The sequence below is a fragment of the Falco biarmicus genome, chromosome 4, assembly GCF_023638135.1.
Source record: "Falco biarmicus isolate bFalBia1 chromosome 4, bFalBia1.pri, whole genome shotgun sequence".
Classification (NCBI taxonomy): domain Eukaryota; kingdom Metazoa; phylum Chordata; class Aves; order Falconiformes; family Falconidae; genus Falco; species Falco biarmicus.
In genome coordinates this window covers 78,446,454-78,460,265 of record NC_079291.1, presented here as the reverse complement: position 1 = coordinate 78,460,265, position 13,812 = coordinate 78,446,454, and positions in this window count along the sequence as shown.

The window sequence follows — 13,812 nt, the reverse complement described above, 5'->3', positions numbered from 1 at the left end:
GCTCAGATGGGGTGTGAGAGGGAGGATTACGTTTTCTTTCTCTCTTTTGTTTTTAATTATTGGTTTGTGGTTTTTTTAGCACAGCTGAATGGGAAATAATGTTTGTTTCCAGAAATGGGTTTGCAGGAGCTCCTAGGAAGCATTACAAACACTCAGGCATTCAGGCACACCCCACAAAGAATAAATGGGGAATTGGTACATGTGAATAGACCATGGGTCTTGAATAATCATCCTCCCAAACTCTCCAGGGAATGCTGTTAGAATCTGAACATTGTGGGAGGAGAACTAGGATTTATTTGGTGAAGATTCACTTACCATAAATAAATAAATAAAAATAAGTAGGCTAAATTAGTAATGAATAGTTCAGCCAGCTCTAATGCTAAATAAACATACTGAATTGTAATGAAAATACTAAAGCCTGTTTGAACTGGAGCTAGAAATCCAAGGAGAAATAACTGTGTGGTACTTAAATTAGCACTCACCATAAAATATAAATATATGATATAAAATATAGATTTTTTTTTTTTTAACCTCCTGAGATTTTAAAGATTTATCTGTTCCCTATGTTTGAAAGGCTTGAACTAGACCATATTCAGTGCTATACAGTGACATAAATCACTGAAGAGTTATAAAATTCCTTGATGTATGCTTTTGGACAGCAACTATATTTGTAGAGGCACTCATGGGGGTGCATTTATACTGATATGAGACTGTTTAAAATTCATATAGCTATCTCCATATAAAGCATTTTTATAGGATTTTCCACACTATGGGGGGTTGCGCGACTTTAATTATACAACTCAAGCTGAATTGGTAAAACTTATATGTGAAGATAAGCCCTTTAGCAAGGCAGACTCTTGCACTTGAACTTAAAAGAAAATCATTTTCTTCTTGTGAGTTCCCCCGAGAACAGCTGGAAAAATCAATAGCTGCTCCACCACACAGGAGAGACTGCTTTCCAGCCAGCCCAGGGAGTAGCATGGTGTGTTTGTTTGTGCTGTTATCCCAGTGTAGCTGAGATGACCCACCTCTGGGTGGCATGAGGCTTCTCAGAGGCCACCAAGTACTAATCAGCCTCTCATTGCCACTTTAGACCATTTATTAAACTCTGTAGAGCTGCACTGAAGCTGCCAACTGTGGTGTGAGTCAAAGACTTAAGAGCATCTTGAATGAAACTGCAGTGGAGGCAAAGAAAAGCAACATGCAAATGGAACTCTCAAAAGGGGGTCAAGAGTGTTTCTATTGGAGAAAGTGCAGCTGCCCTTTTATTGAGGGCAAAACCCTCAGGTGATGGTGTGGGACCAGTTTCAGGACTGCATGGGGCCAGTCCTGGTTGATGGGCTGCAGATGACCAGCAGCGCTGGTGCTTTGGTCTTCTCAGCTTGTTGACCAAGAGTAACTGAAATGCCCCATGGGATCAGAAGTGCTTTGGAGGTTGTGGCAGCTAGAAATTGATACCAGTATCTTAGTGGTGAATAGGAGTGTCTCAATGTGCAGATTGGCAGTTACATGCCTCTAAGAATGTGGGCAGCATGCTGGCAGTGATAGGGAAAAGAGCTATCAGGAGGTAAGATTCACTAGTTCACCTGATAAAAACAGGATTATCTCCATCCTTAAATTCTGCAAAGCATCTCTTTGAGGCAGAATCTATTTGTATTCTCTGACTGCACTACACAACAAACAGAATATAAGAATTTAGAAGATACTAATAAGGCATGTAGTCTCCCAATGTGAACTGAAAATGAAAAAAATGAGAGCTTTTTGCTTTATTATAATGGCATGGAGCAGAGTGAAATAATGGCTCTGCATATGAAATAGGCAGATAATCAACCTAAACCTCCTATGATCCTACAACAGAGGCACCAACACTGGAGGTAGACAGGAGAGTTAATAAATTAAGGTGCAACTAAAATAGGTTCATGGTCATTTAACAACGTGTCAGGGCTCCTAGAGAAATTAGTATAATGTATTTAAGTCTATTGTACAAATAACTTTAAACAGAAAAGGATAAAGGAAGGAGGAAATGGGAGAAGATTTATTGCAGCAAGCACTAGGGTCAACTTACTTTCACAGAAGAAAATGGCGCAAATGTGCCAGAAGGTGGCTATAGCACTTCCTTCTTCCCTCACTAGGAAGTGAAAGACATGGGGAACATATCTGAAGACCGTTATGGTGAGTTGTTCAAGTGCCTAGGAATGGCCAAATGTGATTTCTTATCTTGACTTTTCCTGGAGCAGTCATTTTCTGCTGAAGTCAACGGCCTTGTGTCGTGACAACCAACCTCAGCCCTCCTGCTCTGAGTATGGGCTCTGGCACTTGGTTGCCCAGCAAGCTTTCGCATGGCTTTGGTTTTGGTTTTTTTTTTGTTTGGTTTTTTGGGGGGTGGGTAAAACAAACTTGAGCTGTTGATTTATTTAGTTCTTGCTCTCCCTGCGTTGTTGTCAGCTTGTGAGAAGTTGCCATGTCTGTTGGGTTTCCCATCAAAGGATGGTAATCACCAATCCATCTCGGACAGAATGGATGCAGCCAGCGATTCTCTGGCTGCTGGGAATCCTTCTCTGTGTGCAGACCTTGGCAAGGTACTTTAAGTAAAATATATGCAGTTATATAACTATATAAATAGTGACTTTTAAACTCTTCCCGAAAGAGAAGTGGGGGGAATTCAGAGGTAACTATGCAGGTGCTCAGGTCGTTTTTAAGTTAGCTGATGGAATGGCTGGCTGGGTGTTGGGTTATCCTTTAGCAGGTGTTTGTGGACAGAATATAAAGACCAGTTTTGCTGAATGGGCAGTTATGGACTGAGCCTCCTCTGACAGGTGCAATGCAAGCACAAAGCTTTGCACTGCAGAGTTTTGGTGTAGTTGAGTAGGGCACAGAGTTGTTCCTGCTTTGCTGAAGGCTGAAGTTGCTCTGTCTTTTCCTTCCCATCCCAAGAGCTGTTGCATATGGAATGCCTGTTGGTTGTGCCTTAGCCCTTAGTGTCCCCTTTGGTAACCCCTGCCATGGCACCCATGAGCAAGGCATCAAGCGAGGGCCTGGGCAGCCCCCCCAGCTAACATCAGACATTGCTGGCAATGTTCACGCCTCACCCAAGGCACATGTGGGGTCTTTCGGAATGAAATATTTTTTATTTGGCACACCGGTCTGTGAAATGTGAACTAGGGAGAGTATGACATTTGCAGGCAAGGCCCTTGCTGTCATAGTTTTCCTGCTGTTTCCCCTCTGTGCAGGGCTGCACCGGCTTTGCTGCCTTTTGTGGTGAGAAGAAATAATAATTTCATATCTTACAGTGATATTACTTTCTCTGCTCCCGTGAAAGCATGCATGTGCCTAAATAGGCTCTCTAAGGACTGCGTTTTAAAAGATATCTAAGTGAATGCTATAAAAAAAGAAAAAAACCTCTCTCTCCCCCCCCCCCCCCCCCCCCCCCCCCGAGATTAAAATAGACATTAATTCCAATGTTTAATGGCTTTACTGTGATGGTGCTCAACATCAGTTTCATGTTCATATTTTGTGATTTGTTTAGCATTTACCATCAGTGCTGTTCATTGAAACAGCATGTTATAAGTGAACAAGCTCCTAGATGACATGGGTGACTTATAAATACTTTATACAGTCAGAACATATTTATGCAGGACAACCATTTATTTGGTCATTTGCAGAGACTGAGACAGTAACGGTTACATTAGAGAGAAAAAAAGGGCTAAGTACTGCTCAAGAAGGGCTGCTTTTGGTCGTTACTCTGATGAATTTACTATTGCTAGATAAAAATAGATAAGAAGTTAAAGCTTCAGGCTTTTCTGCTTCAAAGATACTTTAGAAAAATGAAGAATCAGGACCTGCCTCTTCTGATGTTGGCATAAAACTCCACTGATATCAACAGTGCAGGTGTGAGGCTTGGGAAGAATTATAGTGTGAGAGAAATATTGTTCTTTGTTTTATGAATTGAGCATTTGATTTAAAGTTTGTTAACGTACTTTAGAAATCTCTGGCTTAAATCTCTTATTTGAGGCAATAAGGCATTCTAGGCTCTTATGTCATAGAGCTAAGTGTAAATATAAATATAAAAGAGAAACAGATGTAGACAAATGTAAGCCTTGATCCTGCTTTAAGATCTCAGTGAATGGGCTGAGATCCCTGGGTCAGCCAGCAGCCCCTGCCAACTGGGATTTACTTGTGTAAGTCTGACACAGGATTGGTTTTGCTGTGAAACTACAACAAAAAGATGTCCAGATCATGTTTTCAGTGATGCTGAAAATCTGCTCCTCTAACCAAGTTTAGCTGAAGCAGGAGGGCCCAGGATGCAATGGCAGGTCATGCCTCTGTCAAGCTAGATACAGTAGTTTTGCATTTGAAAATAATAACCTTTAGTTACCGTAACTGTAACTAATGAGAGATTTATAGGGGAGAATTTTGTCTTGTTTTACTGTTACTCTATCTAGATATGCATTACTGGATGTGTGTGCCAGGCATGGGCTTTCCCTTTGTAAATGCTGAGAGGTTTCAGTGTTGTGAAGAGCAGAGCTCCTCAGTGCCACGTCCGGGAGAATCTGCAGTATTACTTGCTACAATAGGGCAAAATGAATACGGTCTCAATTATAAAATCATCCCTTTCATAATTCATGCCATTTAGAATCTCTCACCACAGCAGGGCTTCATCAGAATGCAGGACAGGTTTACAGACCCCTTTTCTCTCCTGCTCCATCGTTCCTGAAACTGCTGCAGATCTTCCCAGCAGCTCTGCTGGTTTCATTTGTTTATTTACCTTCCATTGTCCTCCTTGTTCTCCATGCTTTGGGGTCAGTTGATGACCGGCAGATCTGCCCAATTTATTCCTGTGTATGACAAAGGAGACCTGGGTCAACCGATGAGCCGTGAACTTCTATTTCTATTTCAGTGCGGTTGTATGACAGTGATCTGCATGCTGCCAGTCATCCACCATATTGATGAGATTAGCTGGCAATTAAAAACCCAGCCAAGCCAGGCAAAGGAAGATGACTCAATTAGCAGAATGTCACTGAATCTAATTTACTTTGCTTATCACAGATTTATTCTCTAATGAATTAGAAAAGAAGAGCAGGACACCTTCGGAGGGAGATCTAAGGGCTTAAAGGCTTAAATGCTTTCTAACCCCTTTATGCTCGTGGTTTGGTTTGCGGGGAGTGTGCTGATACTGCTAATCACACAGAAAGGCTGGTTCCCTATAAATGTACCCCATGAGAGTATATCAACGGAAGTCATGCTGTTGGCCGTTTCATATGACAGGCACTGGTTAGGTCAGGCCTTCCTTTGTTTATAAACCTTTATATATTTTTAAGTTGATGGTAAGCAGAGGCTTTGGATGTCGTGTCATTGGAATTGTGCTCGGGGAGTGTTTGATCTGAATGATTGTGGAACTGACACTGAATGTGATATTTGGCCGATGAAAGTATGAGGGATTTCCTGGAAACAAAAGCATGTCAGAAATAGACATTTTCCACTGTAATGAGTATTTTAAGGCACTTCTCAATGTTTTTCTCATTTCAAATGTGATGTTCAGATGATTAACAATTAGAATAAAGTATTTTACCGGAGCCCTTTGGAAATACTTTAAGAGACTATTGGACAGATGTACAGCTGAATTTGTATGCAAAGTGGAGGCTATAAACCATTCTCTCTTCTGCTGTCTTCATAGAAGATAACATAGCATATTATGGTTGATTTAAGTGAGTATATTACTGGGCCTTAAGCTTTTAATTTGATCTGCATGACAAAGCCCACATGGCTTCACAGATTTTACTGAGCTCATGGGGACTGTATGGGGGTCTGTACTTGCTGGTCATGCAATGGGATCAGGACTATAGGCTGTGAGTTTGCTGCTGTCACTGCAGCTTGTGTAATGCTGATCAATACCTGACCTTTTTAGCCTGGGAAGATGATTTCTGGCTTGGCAAAGACATGCCAATTAGAGCAAACCATCTCATTCTGATAACTTTGTTCAAGTAATAATAAATATAATGGAAACTTCCAGAGCTATTAGAGAATCTCTCTCCAGAGACTTAACCCATGCTGGCATCTCTAATAGTCCAGTGAACTGGTTAGGAAACTGTAATGAGATGTTTGCTTTTCTGCAAGCGTGTATGGATATGTTGATTGCAGGAGGGAGGGAAGAGCTGATAATGAGAATGGATGGGATGGGAAGTCGTCTCTATTTCTGTCCTGAATCCATTACCAAGGTACGAGAAATGTTGGTTCAGTGAGGCTGTAACTGTCCCTAAAATTCCTTGCTTTCACTAAATTTATAAAACACAGAAGAAAAAATATTTAGATGTAGATTACTGTGCAGAGATGGACACAAGTATTTTGCAGTTTTAAATGTTACACTTTAAATATTTTTCCTGCTATTTTCAATCCGTATTTCCTTATTTCTTGCCCCAGTAGTTCTCTGTAGCACAGAAAGCAATTTCTGTAGCAACGTGTAGTCAGTGGAGGGCTTCTTCTCTACCCCATCTTAGTTGCAACAAGCTGTTTTGCAGAGATTTGGCCATTGCCAAACATACCTCTCTTAAACTAGCCTGGAGAGAGCAAAACTCACTCAGGTATTCTCATTAAGTTAATAATGACAAGGAAGTCCAGATCCTCTCCACTGAGTCACTGGATTTACAGTGCCAGGAGGTCCTGTGTCATGCTTAAGTGCTGTCAACGGCTCTTGGTGAGTGGGTATTTTGTACGTGTGCAGTTACTGAGATCACAACTCCAAGATTTTTATAAAACTGTGAGCTATATGAAATTATGACTAGCTGTAGCATTGATATTAACAATTACTAATTCCATTCTAACTCCACTGTTAAGATGGTGATTATCCTTGTTATTATTACTTGCTTTGTTTGTTATTTGGAGAAGAGCGTTCACACACGTTGTTCTTCTCAGGCGTATAAGCCACAAAGCCCAGCTCAAAGACCCTACGGTTTCAGAGCTAGATCTGCTCTGCTCACAGCAGGTAGACCTTATTCCCTAAGCCTTTCCAGTGAATTTCTTGGTGGAAAATGTTTCACACTTCCAAAGGAGCATCACAGTTTGTCTCCAAGAAGAATAATACCAGCAATGAAAGAGATTAAATATTCATTCATTTTGCTTTGGGATGTGCTAGCTGCAAAGGCAGGATCATTCCCTGGGTCTATCAGTGAGCAATTTCTTGCAGGTTTGGAAAAGAGACTGCATCCCACAGGTAACTAGCATGGCTCCATTTTTGCAGTATTTGAGCTAGTATTAGTGTTAAGTGCGAGTGTTAGCATGAAGGGATAGGAGTGAAAAGAAGCAGTGAACAAAGCTGGGGAGCTCATCCAAGGCTCCAAGGATGAGAGGCTTAACCTCAGTGCTGTGAGACAGAGGGAACTAGAGGAGAGAAGTTTCCAGCAAAGTTTATGCTGGAAAAGGTGAGGCTGGACTGGAAATGTGAGGAGGCACTCAGGCATGGGTGCAGGATGATGGCAGGGTGTTGCAGGTGATGACCAGATTGCTGTGCCATTGCACGGGAAGGAGAGATACTTTAAAGGAAGGTGTAAATGATTGATAATGTATCAGTGAAGAACAAAAGAAGGATGTGAGTCAAAGACAGGGGTATTAGAGGAACTGGTGCTTTTGCACACGGTAAATCTCAGGGATGGGACAGATCAAAGGGGAGTGGATCCCAGGATTTAGAGTATTGAATGAAACTCCCTCCTGAGGCACTCTGGTTGCAAGAGTCATTGCAGGTATCACCGTTGCACTCACAAGCAGCATTATGGAAAAGGACTGTTCAAACAATTCCTAAGCCCATTATACATCATCACTTTTCCCCATGGGATCTCAAAGTGCTTTATAAATCAGACACATCAGGAAAAGATCTCTGTCAACCAAATATTTATTTAAAGTGATATCACTGGAAAGCTCAATGGATAAAAGGAATTTAAGCCCCTCAGGCTCATGTGTAAACCAGTGACAATCATCTGCTCTGATGTTTTGGAGTATCTTTTTTAGATTGCCATCATCCACACATGGTACGCTCTTAACTCCTTGAGGGGATCCATCTGTAGTCCCTCCCCTCTGCAGTGAGGCAGCCATGGATCATTTAGCTAGAAAGAATTTGAAGGCAGGCAGTGGCTGTGTGGATAATAAGGCACAGGAGGGACTTTCATGGCTTTGGTAGGAGCTGAAGATGAGCGCAGCAAGGAATGGTTTCATTCACACATAACAAGCTAGACACCATCAAGTGTCGCTTTTAATTCTCCACGTACTGATTAGAAATAAGAGATGGAGAAGCTTAGAGCCCTGTCTGATGGAGCCTTGTGCACTGCTGTTCCCCACGCTCCCAGCCATCTGTCTTGTGGTGACTGGGGTCCACAGATTTGGGTGGGAGTTGATAATTACCATTGCTACTCATCATGTGAATGCCAGGTGGTGATGGTGGCATGGGAATGAGAGGTCCAAAAGCCAAGTCTGGATGCACTGATGGAGAGGAGTATCTATGTCTGCTTCTTGGAATCACATCCTGGCAAAGTGTGGCTGTAGAGGAAGAAGAGCAGGGCAAGGAGAATGGAAGTGGAGTGCGTGGCTGAATACAAAAGGAAGCATCTAGGAAGAGAGGAGGGCTTCTCCTACCTTCAAGAACAGGACTAAAAAAGCTGAACTTCAATCTCTGTGGAGCTGAGGACCTGCTTGGAGTGCTGGTCATGATCAAAGCTGCTTGGTTTTCCCTAGGCTGACCTACCAGGAGGCAGCTGGCAGCTATCTGCAGATTGCATTTCAACTGGGGGTTTTCTCCTCCCAAAAGTATTCCTTGGCATATGGTTGCCCAGCCACAGTGCTGCTCCTTGCATGTTTGCAGAAACATATTTTACTCTTGTGCATCGCAGGAGGCAGCACGCGGGGCTGGCCAGTGCCTCTGCTCTGTCCTGGAGCTCACCCATTGCTTGGCCCTGAAAGGGTGTCAGGGGGCTGAGGGTGCTCGGGATGGAGAGAAGGAATAAGACATTCTCTCAGTACAACGATGTTCTGTGCGAAAACCAACAGATTTAGTAGTAAGGCACCAAGAAATTTTAACATGACCTAATAAAAACACTGCTGCCTGAGCAACTGATGCAACCTCTGCTGCAGTCAATGAAACTTTCCTGCACCACTAGGGAAAATCAGAGCCCTCCAGCTGTGAAAGTGAGCACAAATGGGGAACAGAAGACACAAAAGTCAGAGGAAAAAGGAGCTGGGACTCCTGAAGGCCCTTGTCCCAGCTCCCTGGCTGCTCCTGCATGCTGGGACCCTAATGTGGGGCTGATAGAGGCAGCCTGCTCTCCCTGCTGTAGCGAACTGTGGCTCAGTGGGGCAAATCCGGCACAGAGCCAGTCTTAAGAGGAAAGTATTTCCCTCAAGCACCTAAAAAATTTTTTACAGAAGTCTAACAACAACCTCCCCCCCCAAAAAAAAAAATAAAAGTACTTTTGTCAGCCATGGAGAGAGTTAATACGGGTCTTGAGTGGAATAAAATTATGAGTCCTTTAACAATGGTCCCTATCTGTGTTAGCCAAATAACATGTCTGTCTTTGACCCAGCCTCTCAAGGCCTTCTACAGATGAATACCAATGACCCAGGCCTTCATTATCCCGTCATTACACAAATCCTGCTGTTAATTTATGTATAGGAAAGAACTAGCAGCTACATAAGGCTCCATCAGCTGCATAATTACTGCATATATTATAAAACAGCAGCAAATGCTGCCTGTGAATACAAACCATCTCTGCTCATTAGAAACCTGTGAGAATTAATTAACCAGGGTGTGATTCTGCCTCTCGTAGCCATAGGTATTGTCCTAATGTGGCTCAAGATTCAGCTATCTTGGTCCTCCCGATGACTTTAATGGAGAAACTAAGATCAGTATCTGGCCTAAACCAAAGCTGAAGGAGGCAAAATCAGGTACTGGAGTCCTCAGCACGCTCACCCCTCTCTGCGAGCAGGCATGATCCCTGCTGGCATCTGCAGCAGAAGGGCTCCTGCTCCAGTTTTGGCTCCTGTCTAAACCCATCCGTTTATGAGATAAAGTAAAACTGTTGCAAGGGGAAGGCTGTGCCCCATGTTTAACCTGTGCTCATGGTTCCTCACAGCTGGATCCACAGAGATTTGAGTGGCCACATCTGCTCTGCAGAGGTATCCACCACTGAGCAACATCTGCTGGCGTCGAACTGGCTCTGTGTTGAAAGCCTGGTAGCTGGTCCCTCCCTGCAGGGATGTGAAGAGGTCGTGTCCAACCTGCTGTGGGGCTAGATGCCATTTTCTTTCCTATCTCTTTTGTTAGTGTTTGAGCTGACAATGTAGGGATGTAGGTCCAGATGAAACCTCTAAAATAAATGAAATGACCCTATAGTTTAAATAGAAAAATGAAGGGATTTAGGAATTTTCCACAGTGACATTTGTATTCTATAATTAATTTGCTAGCACAGTCCCTGTAACTTCCCAGGTGTCTGTTTGCTTATGTACAAGAAAAATGTGCTCTGCTAGACTGACTATAGCGATTAGTTAAATTACTCATACATCAATTATTAAAAAAACCCTTCTATTCTGCTTTGAGCCTGCGTTTGTTTAGTGCCACCTGATAATAACTTTGCGCTTGAATGACAGCCACTAATTTTGTTTATGGCACTTGAATGTCAGTCATGCATGTATTTTTGAAACTCAATTCAGGCCAGTAGGTATGGGTATGTATGGATGCATGTTTTCATGATAGCTTATCATGACACGTGGAATTGGGCTTTACCCAACATATGACACAAGTGGTACAGATGATTTGGCACCTCTATCAGTGAAAACTGCATAAAAACTGCATACAAAAGGGGGAAAGCTCTGCTGGTGGGAAGTGCTAGCCAGGAGTACTGGGACAGTGAGGCTGAGGGGTTGCTTCAACTCCTGTTCCTAATTTCAGGTGAGCACTGGGGCTCTGGTTAGCACTCAGTCACCTTCATGCTGGTAACACTGATCATATATTTAATGCTGAGTTTCTAAAAGTCATGGTAATAACAAACCTCCTTTGAGTCAATTCTGGTGTGAAGGGAGGAAAAGCTGCATTTCCCAGGAAGGAGTCTGTTTATTCTTTTCATGATGATTGAGTTATTTTGAGCTTGTTGCTACTATCTTAAGCAAATTGCACCTTTTGAACAATCAAAAAAAAATAATAATCCTACTTTGAAACTGAAAATACTGCTATCTTGTGGCATTCAGTTTGTGGACACACATAAATAATGTCTGTATATGCATACTCAAACTATAGGCACATTCCTGTGCCCATTTTTCCCCTGGGAAAGGCCACTTTTGCTTTCCTGAAAAAGCTGTGGTGCCTCCTCTTCCACAGGGAGCCTGTGACATGCTCCAGAATGGCTTAAAATAACTCACTGTTGAAGCAGCCCCAAAGGACCGAAGGCAATCAAGTCCATCAGGCAGGGACATTTTTAGCCTGACCATTTCTTCCACTAAATAAAATACAGTATGTCCTCATTAGAAGGAGAAAGATGCATGGAAACTGATCAAATTTGATTTGATCAAAAAGATAAAACATAGAAAACTCCTTATAAATTGCTGATCTGGAAGTCATTTACCTTTCTTGATAATCCTTATTTTTCAAGCAGTGCATTTATTAAAGATACAGGTTGTGAGTTTGTATCTGTATAGTTATTTTTGTTTCTTTCTCGTGTGCTCTTTTTGGCTGACAGCCTTCAGTTCAAATGTCTGTTGTCTTTGTAAGTTCTCTTTTTATTTATTTACTTTCATTTTGCCTACTGGAATTTCCTGTTAAAAGTTAGGTAAAACTGTATGATGCCAGTCTGCCTTTCTCAGAGGCAAGTTTTACAGAAGCAGTTGGTTTAATAATATAGCAATAAATTCCATTTAATGTAAATCAGGGCTTTCACAACAGTGTCTTTAAATGGTTCATTTTGTCTTATAGGCATAAAGGTCTTGCATTGCATTGGCTTGCCGTGGTGAAATATTTCAAACTCCCAATATAATGAGGCCTTTATGTTGTGTCTTAGACTTCTCTGGCATAAATACACTGCTTCATTAGCGATTCCCTGTGAATACTTCTGGTAAAGAGTGATTACTTTTCTTTACAAGTGTTGCCACTTCTCCTGTGGCTTAATTTGGGTTGCTGTGTAAAAGACATGGGGGCATAGGGTGGGAAGAATGTCATATAAAATTTTTGACTCATTCTCTGTAATCTCACCCCAACATTTCGCTAGCTCTGATGTAGTCGGTGTTTTAAAGGGTATGTCAACACAGTAAATTTTATACTGCCAATAAAACCTGCTGGTGAACTCACTGAGAAATTCCTAGATCTTGGAAGGCAATTAATGTTTGAAATACATAGTAATCCGTTTATTGCAACGTTTTACACATCTACAAAATTAGGTTACCAGTCAGTAGCTAGCAGTAAACTACAGTGCTACAAGATAAACCTGAAGTAGTAAATACTGTATATTATGCTGTATGATCTTTTTAGTAGCCTAATATTCAAAGGGGTATTGGAGAGAAAATGCTTGCTATTTCCAGTTTATTCTTGAAATACAAATAGTGGAGATACATAGCTTATTAAATGGTTCTCTGGCATATGGTAATTATGCTGATTCTAATGATGGTTAAACTCTAGCTCCAGCTAAATGCTAATAAGTGAGAGCTAGCAGCCTTAATTAAATCCGTAAAGATGTTAGATGCTGTTGTTCAGGTTTCCTAGCCATCAGAGCAAAGCTCCCAGTTGCCACCTAACCAAGCAAGCACCTCTGGACTGATTCCTTCCAGAGGACTGCCTAGTGATGCTTAGGGAGGTGTTGTCATTGCTATGTCCTGTGACTTGGAGCATCACCAGGGTATGTTGTGTAGCCAGTGCCCTTGACGGCAAGTCAGTGATCTGGTAAGCTGAGTGTTCTCCATTGAGAGGCAGGCACTAGGAAATTTGAGGTAAGAGTTGATCTGAAGGACTACCTGGCTCTGGTTGCTCTGGCTTGCACCGTGGCTGTCTGTCAGCATGTAAACACCACTATGGCTTTAGCCCTTTGTATTTAATATCTCTTTTTATGCTGTATTTATGCAAGTATTCCTTCCTCCATATATCTCAGTTTTCAAGATGCTCCCAGCCCTTTGGCATTGAGGTGAGGTGTTACATCTCAAAGATATGTGCTCTGATGGATGAATGATTTTCAGAAAGAGCTTAGACTCCACAGTCAGTGAGAGATGGCTGTAAAGAAATGCCTTCACAGGTTTTTAATATTCTCAAACAAATTAAATTCTAAATTTTATTAGTGAGTGTGGTGAACTGGAGAGGTGTCTTCTGTGCCTTTTTTTGTGTAGTGAGTTTGGAGGGTAGCTGGTGTGTAACTACTCATTTGACATCTCTCCCGAACTGAGGACATACTCTGGTTCCCTTGTAGCACTAAGCCTCTTCAGCTCCTGAAAATTAGTCTCACTTACTTCAGTTTTCAGAGTTGAACTGTTAAAATGGTGGGGGAGGACTGTTTAAGAAACGCTTCACATCACGAATTGCACAGTAATGAAGTTCTTTGCAAGATACATAATGAAGAGCTTGCAGGTTTCTATTGGTAGCTAAGTATATCTGTAATTATCAACTCTGTGCAAGGTAGAAACTCAGGATAAGAAAGGCTGATCTTGTGCTATAAATGTATTGTTTGATAATGTGATACAGATCATATATGCCTCTTTTGCAAATTACAGTTAAGGTACTCATGCTATTACAGACTAAACTGTAAAGTCTTAGCCCAGGAAAGTTTAAAACATGTGCACTGCTCATTCATGTCGTATTTA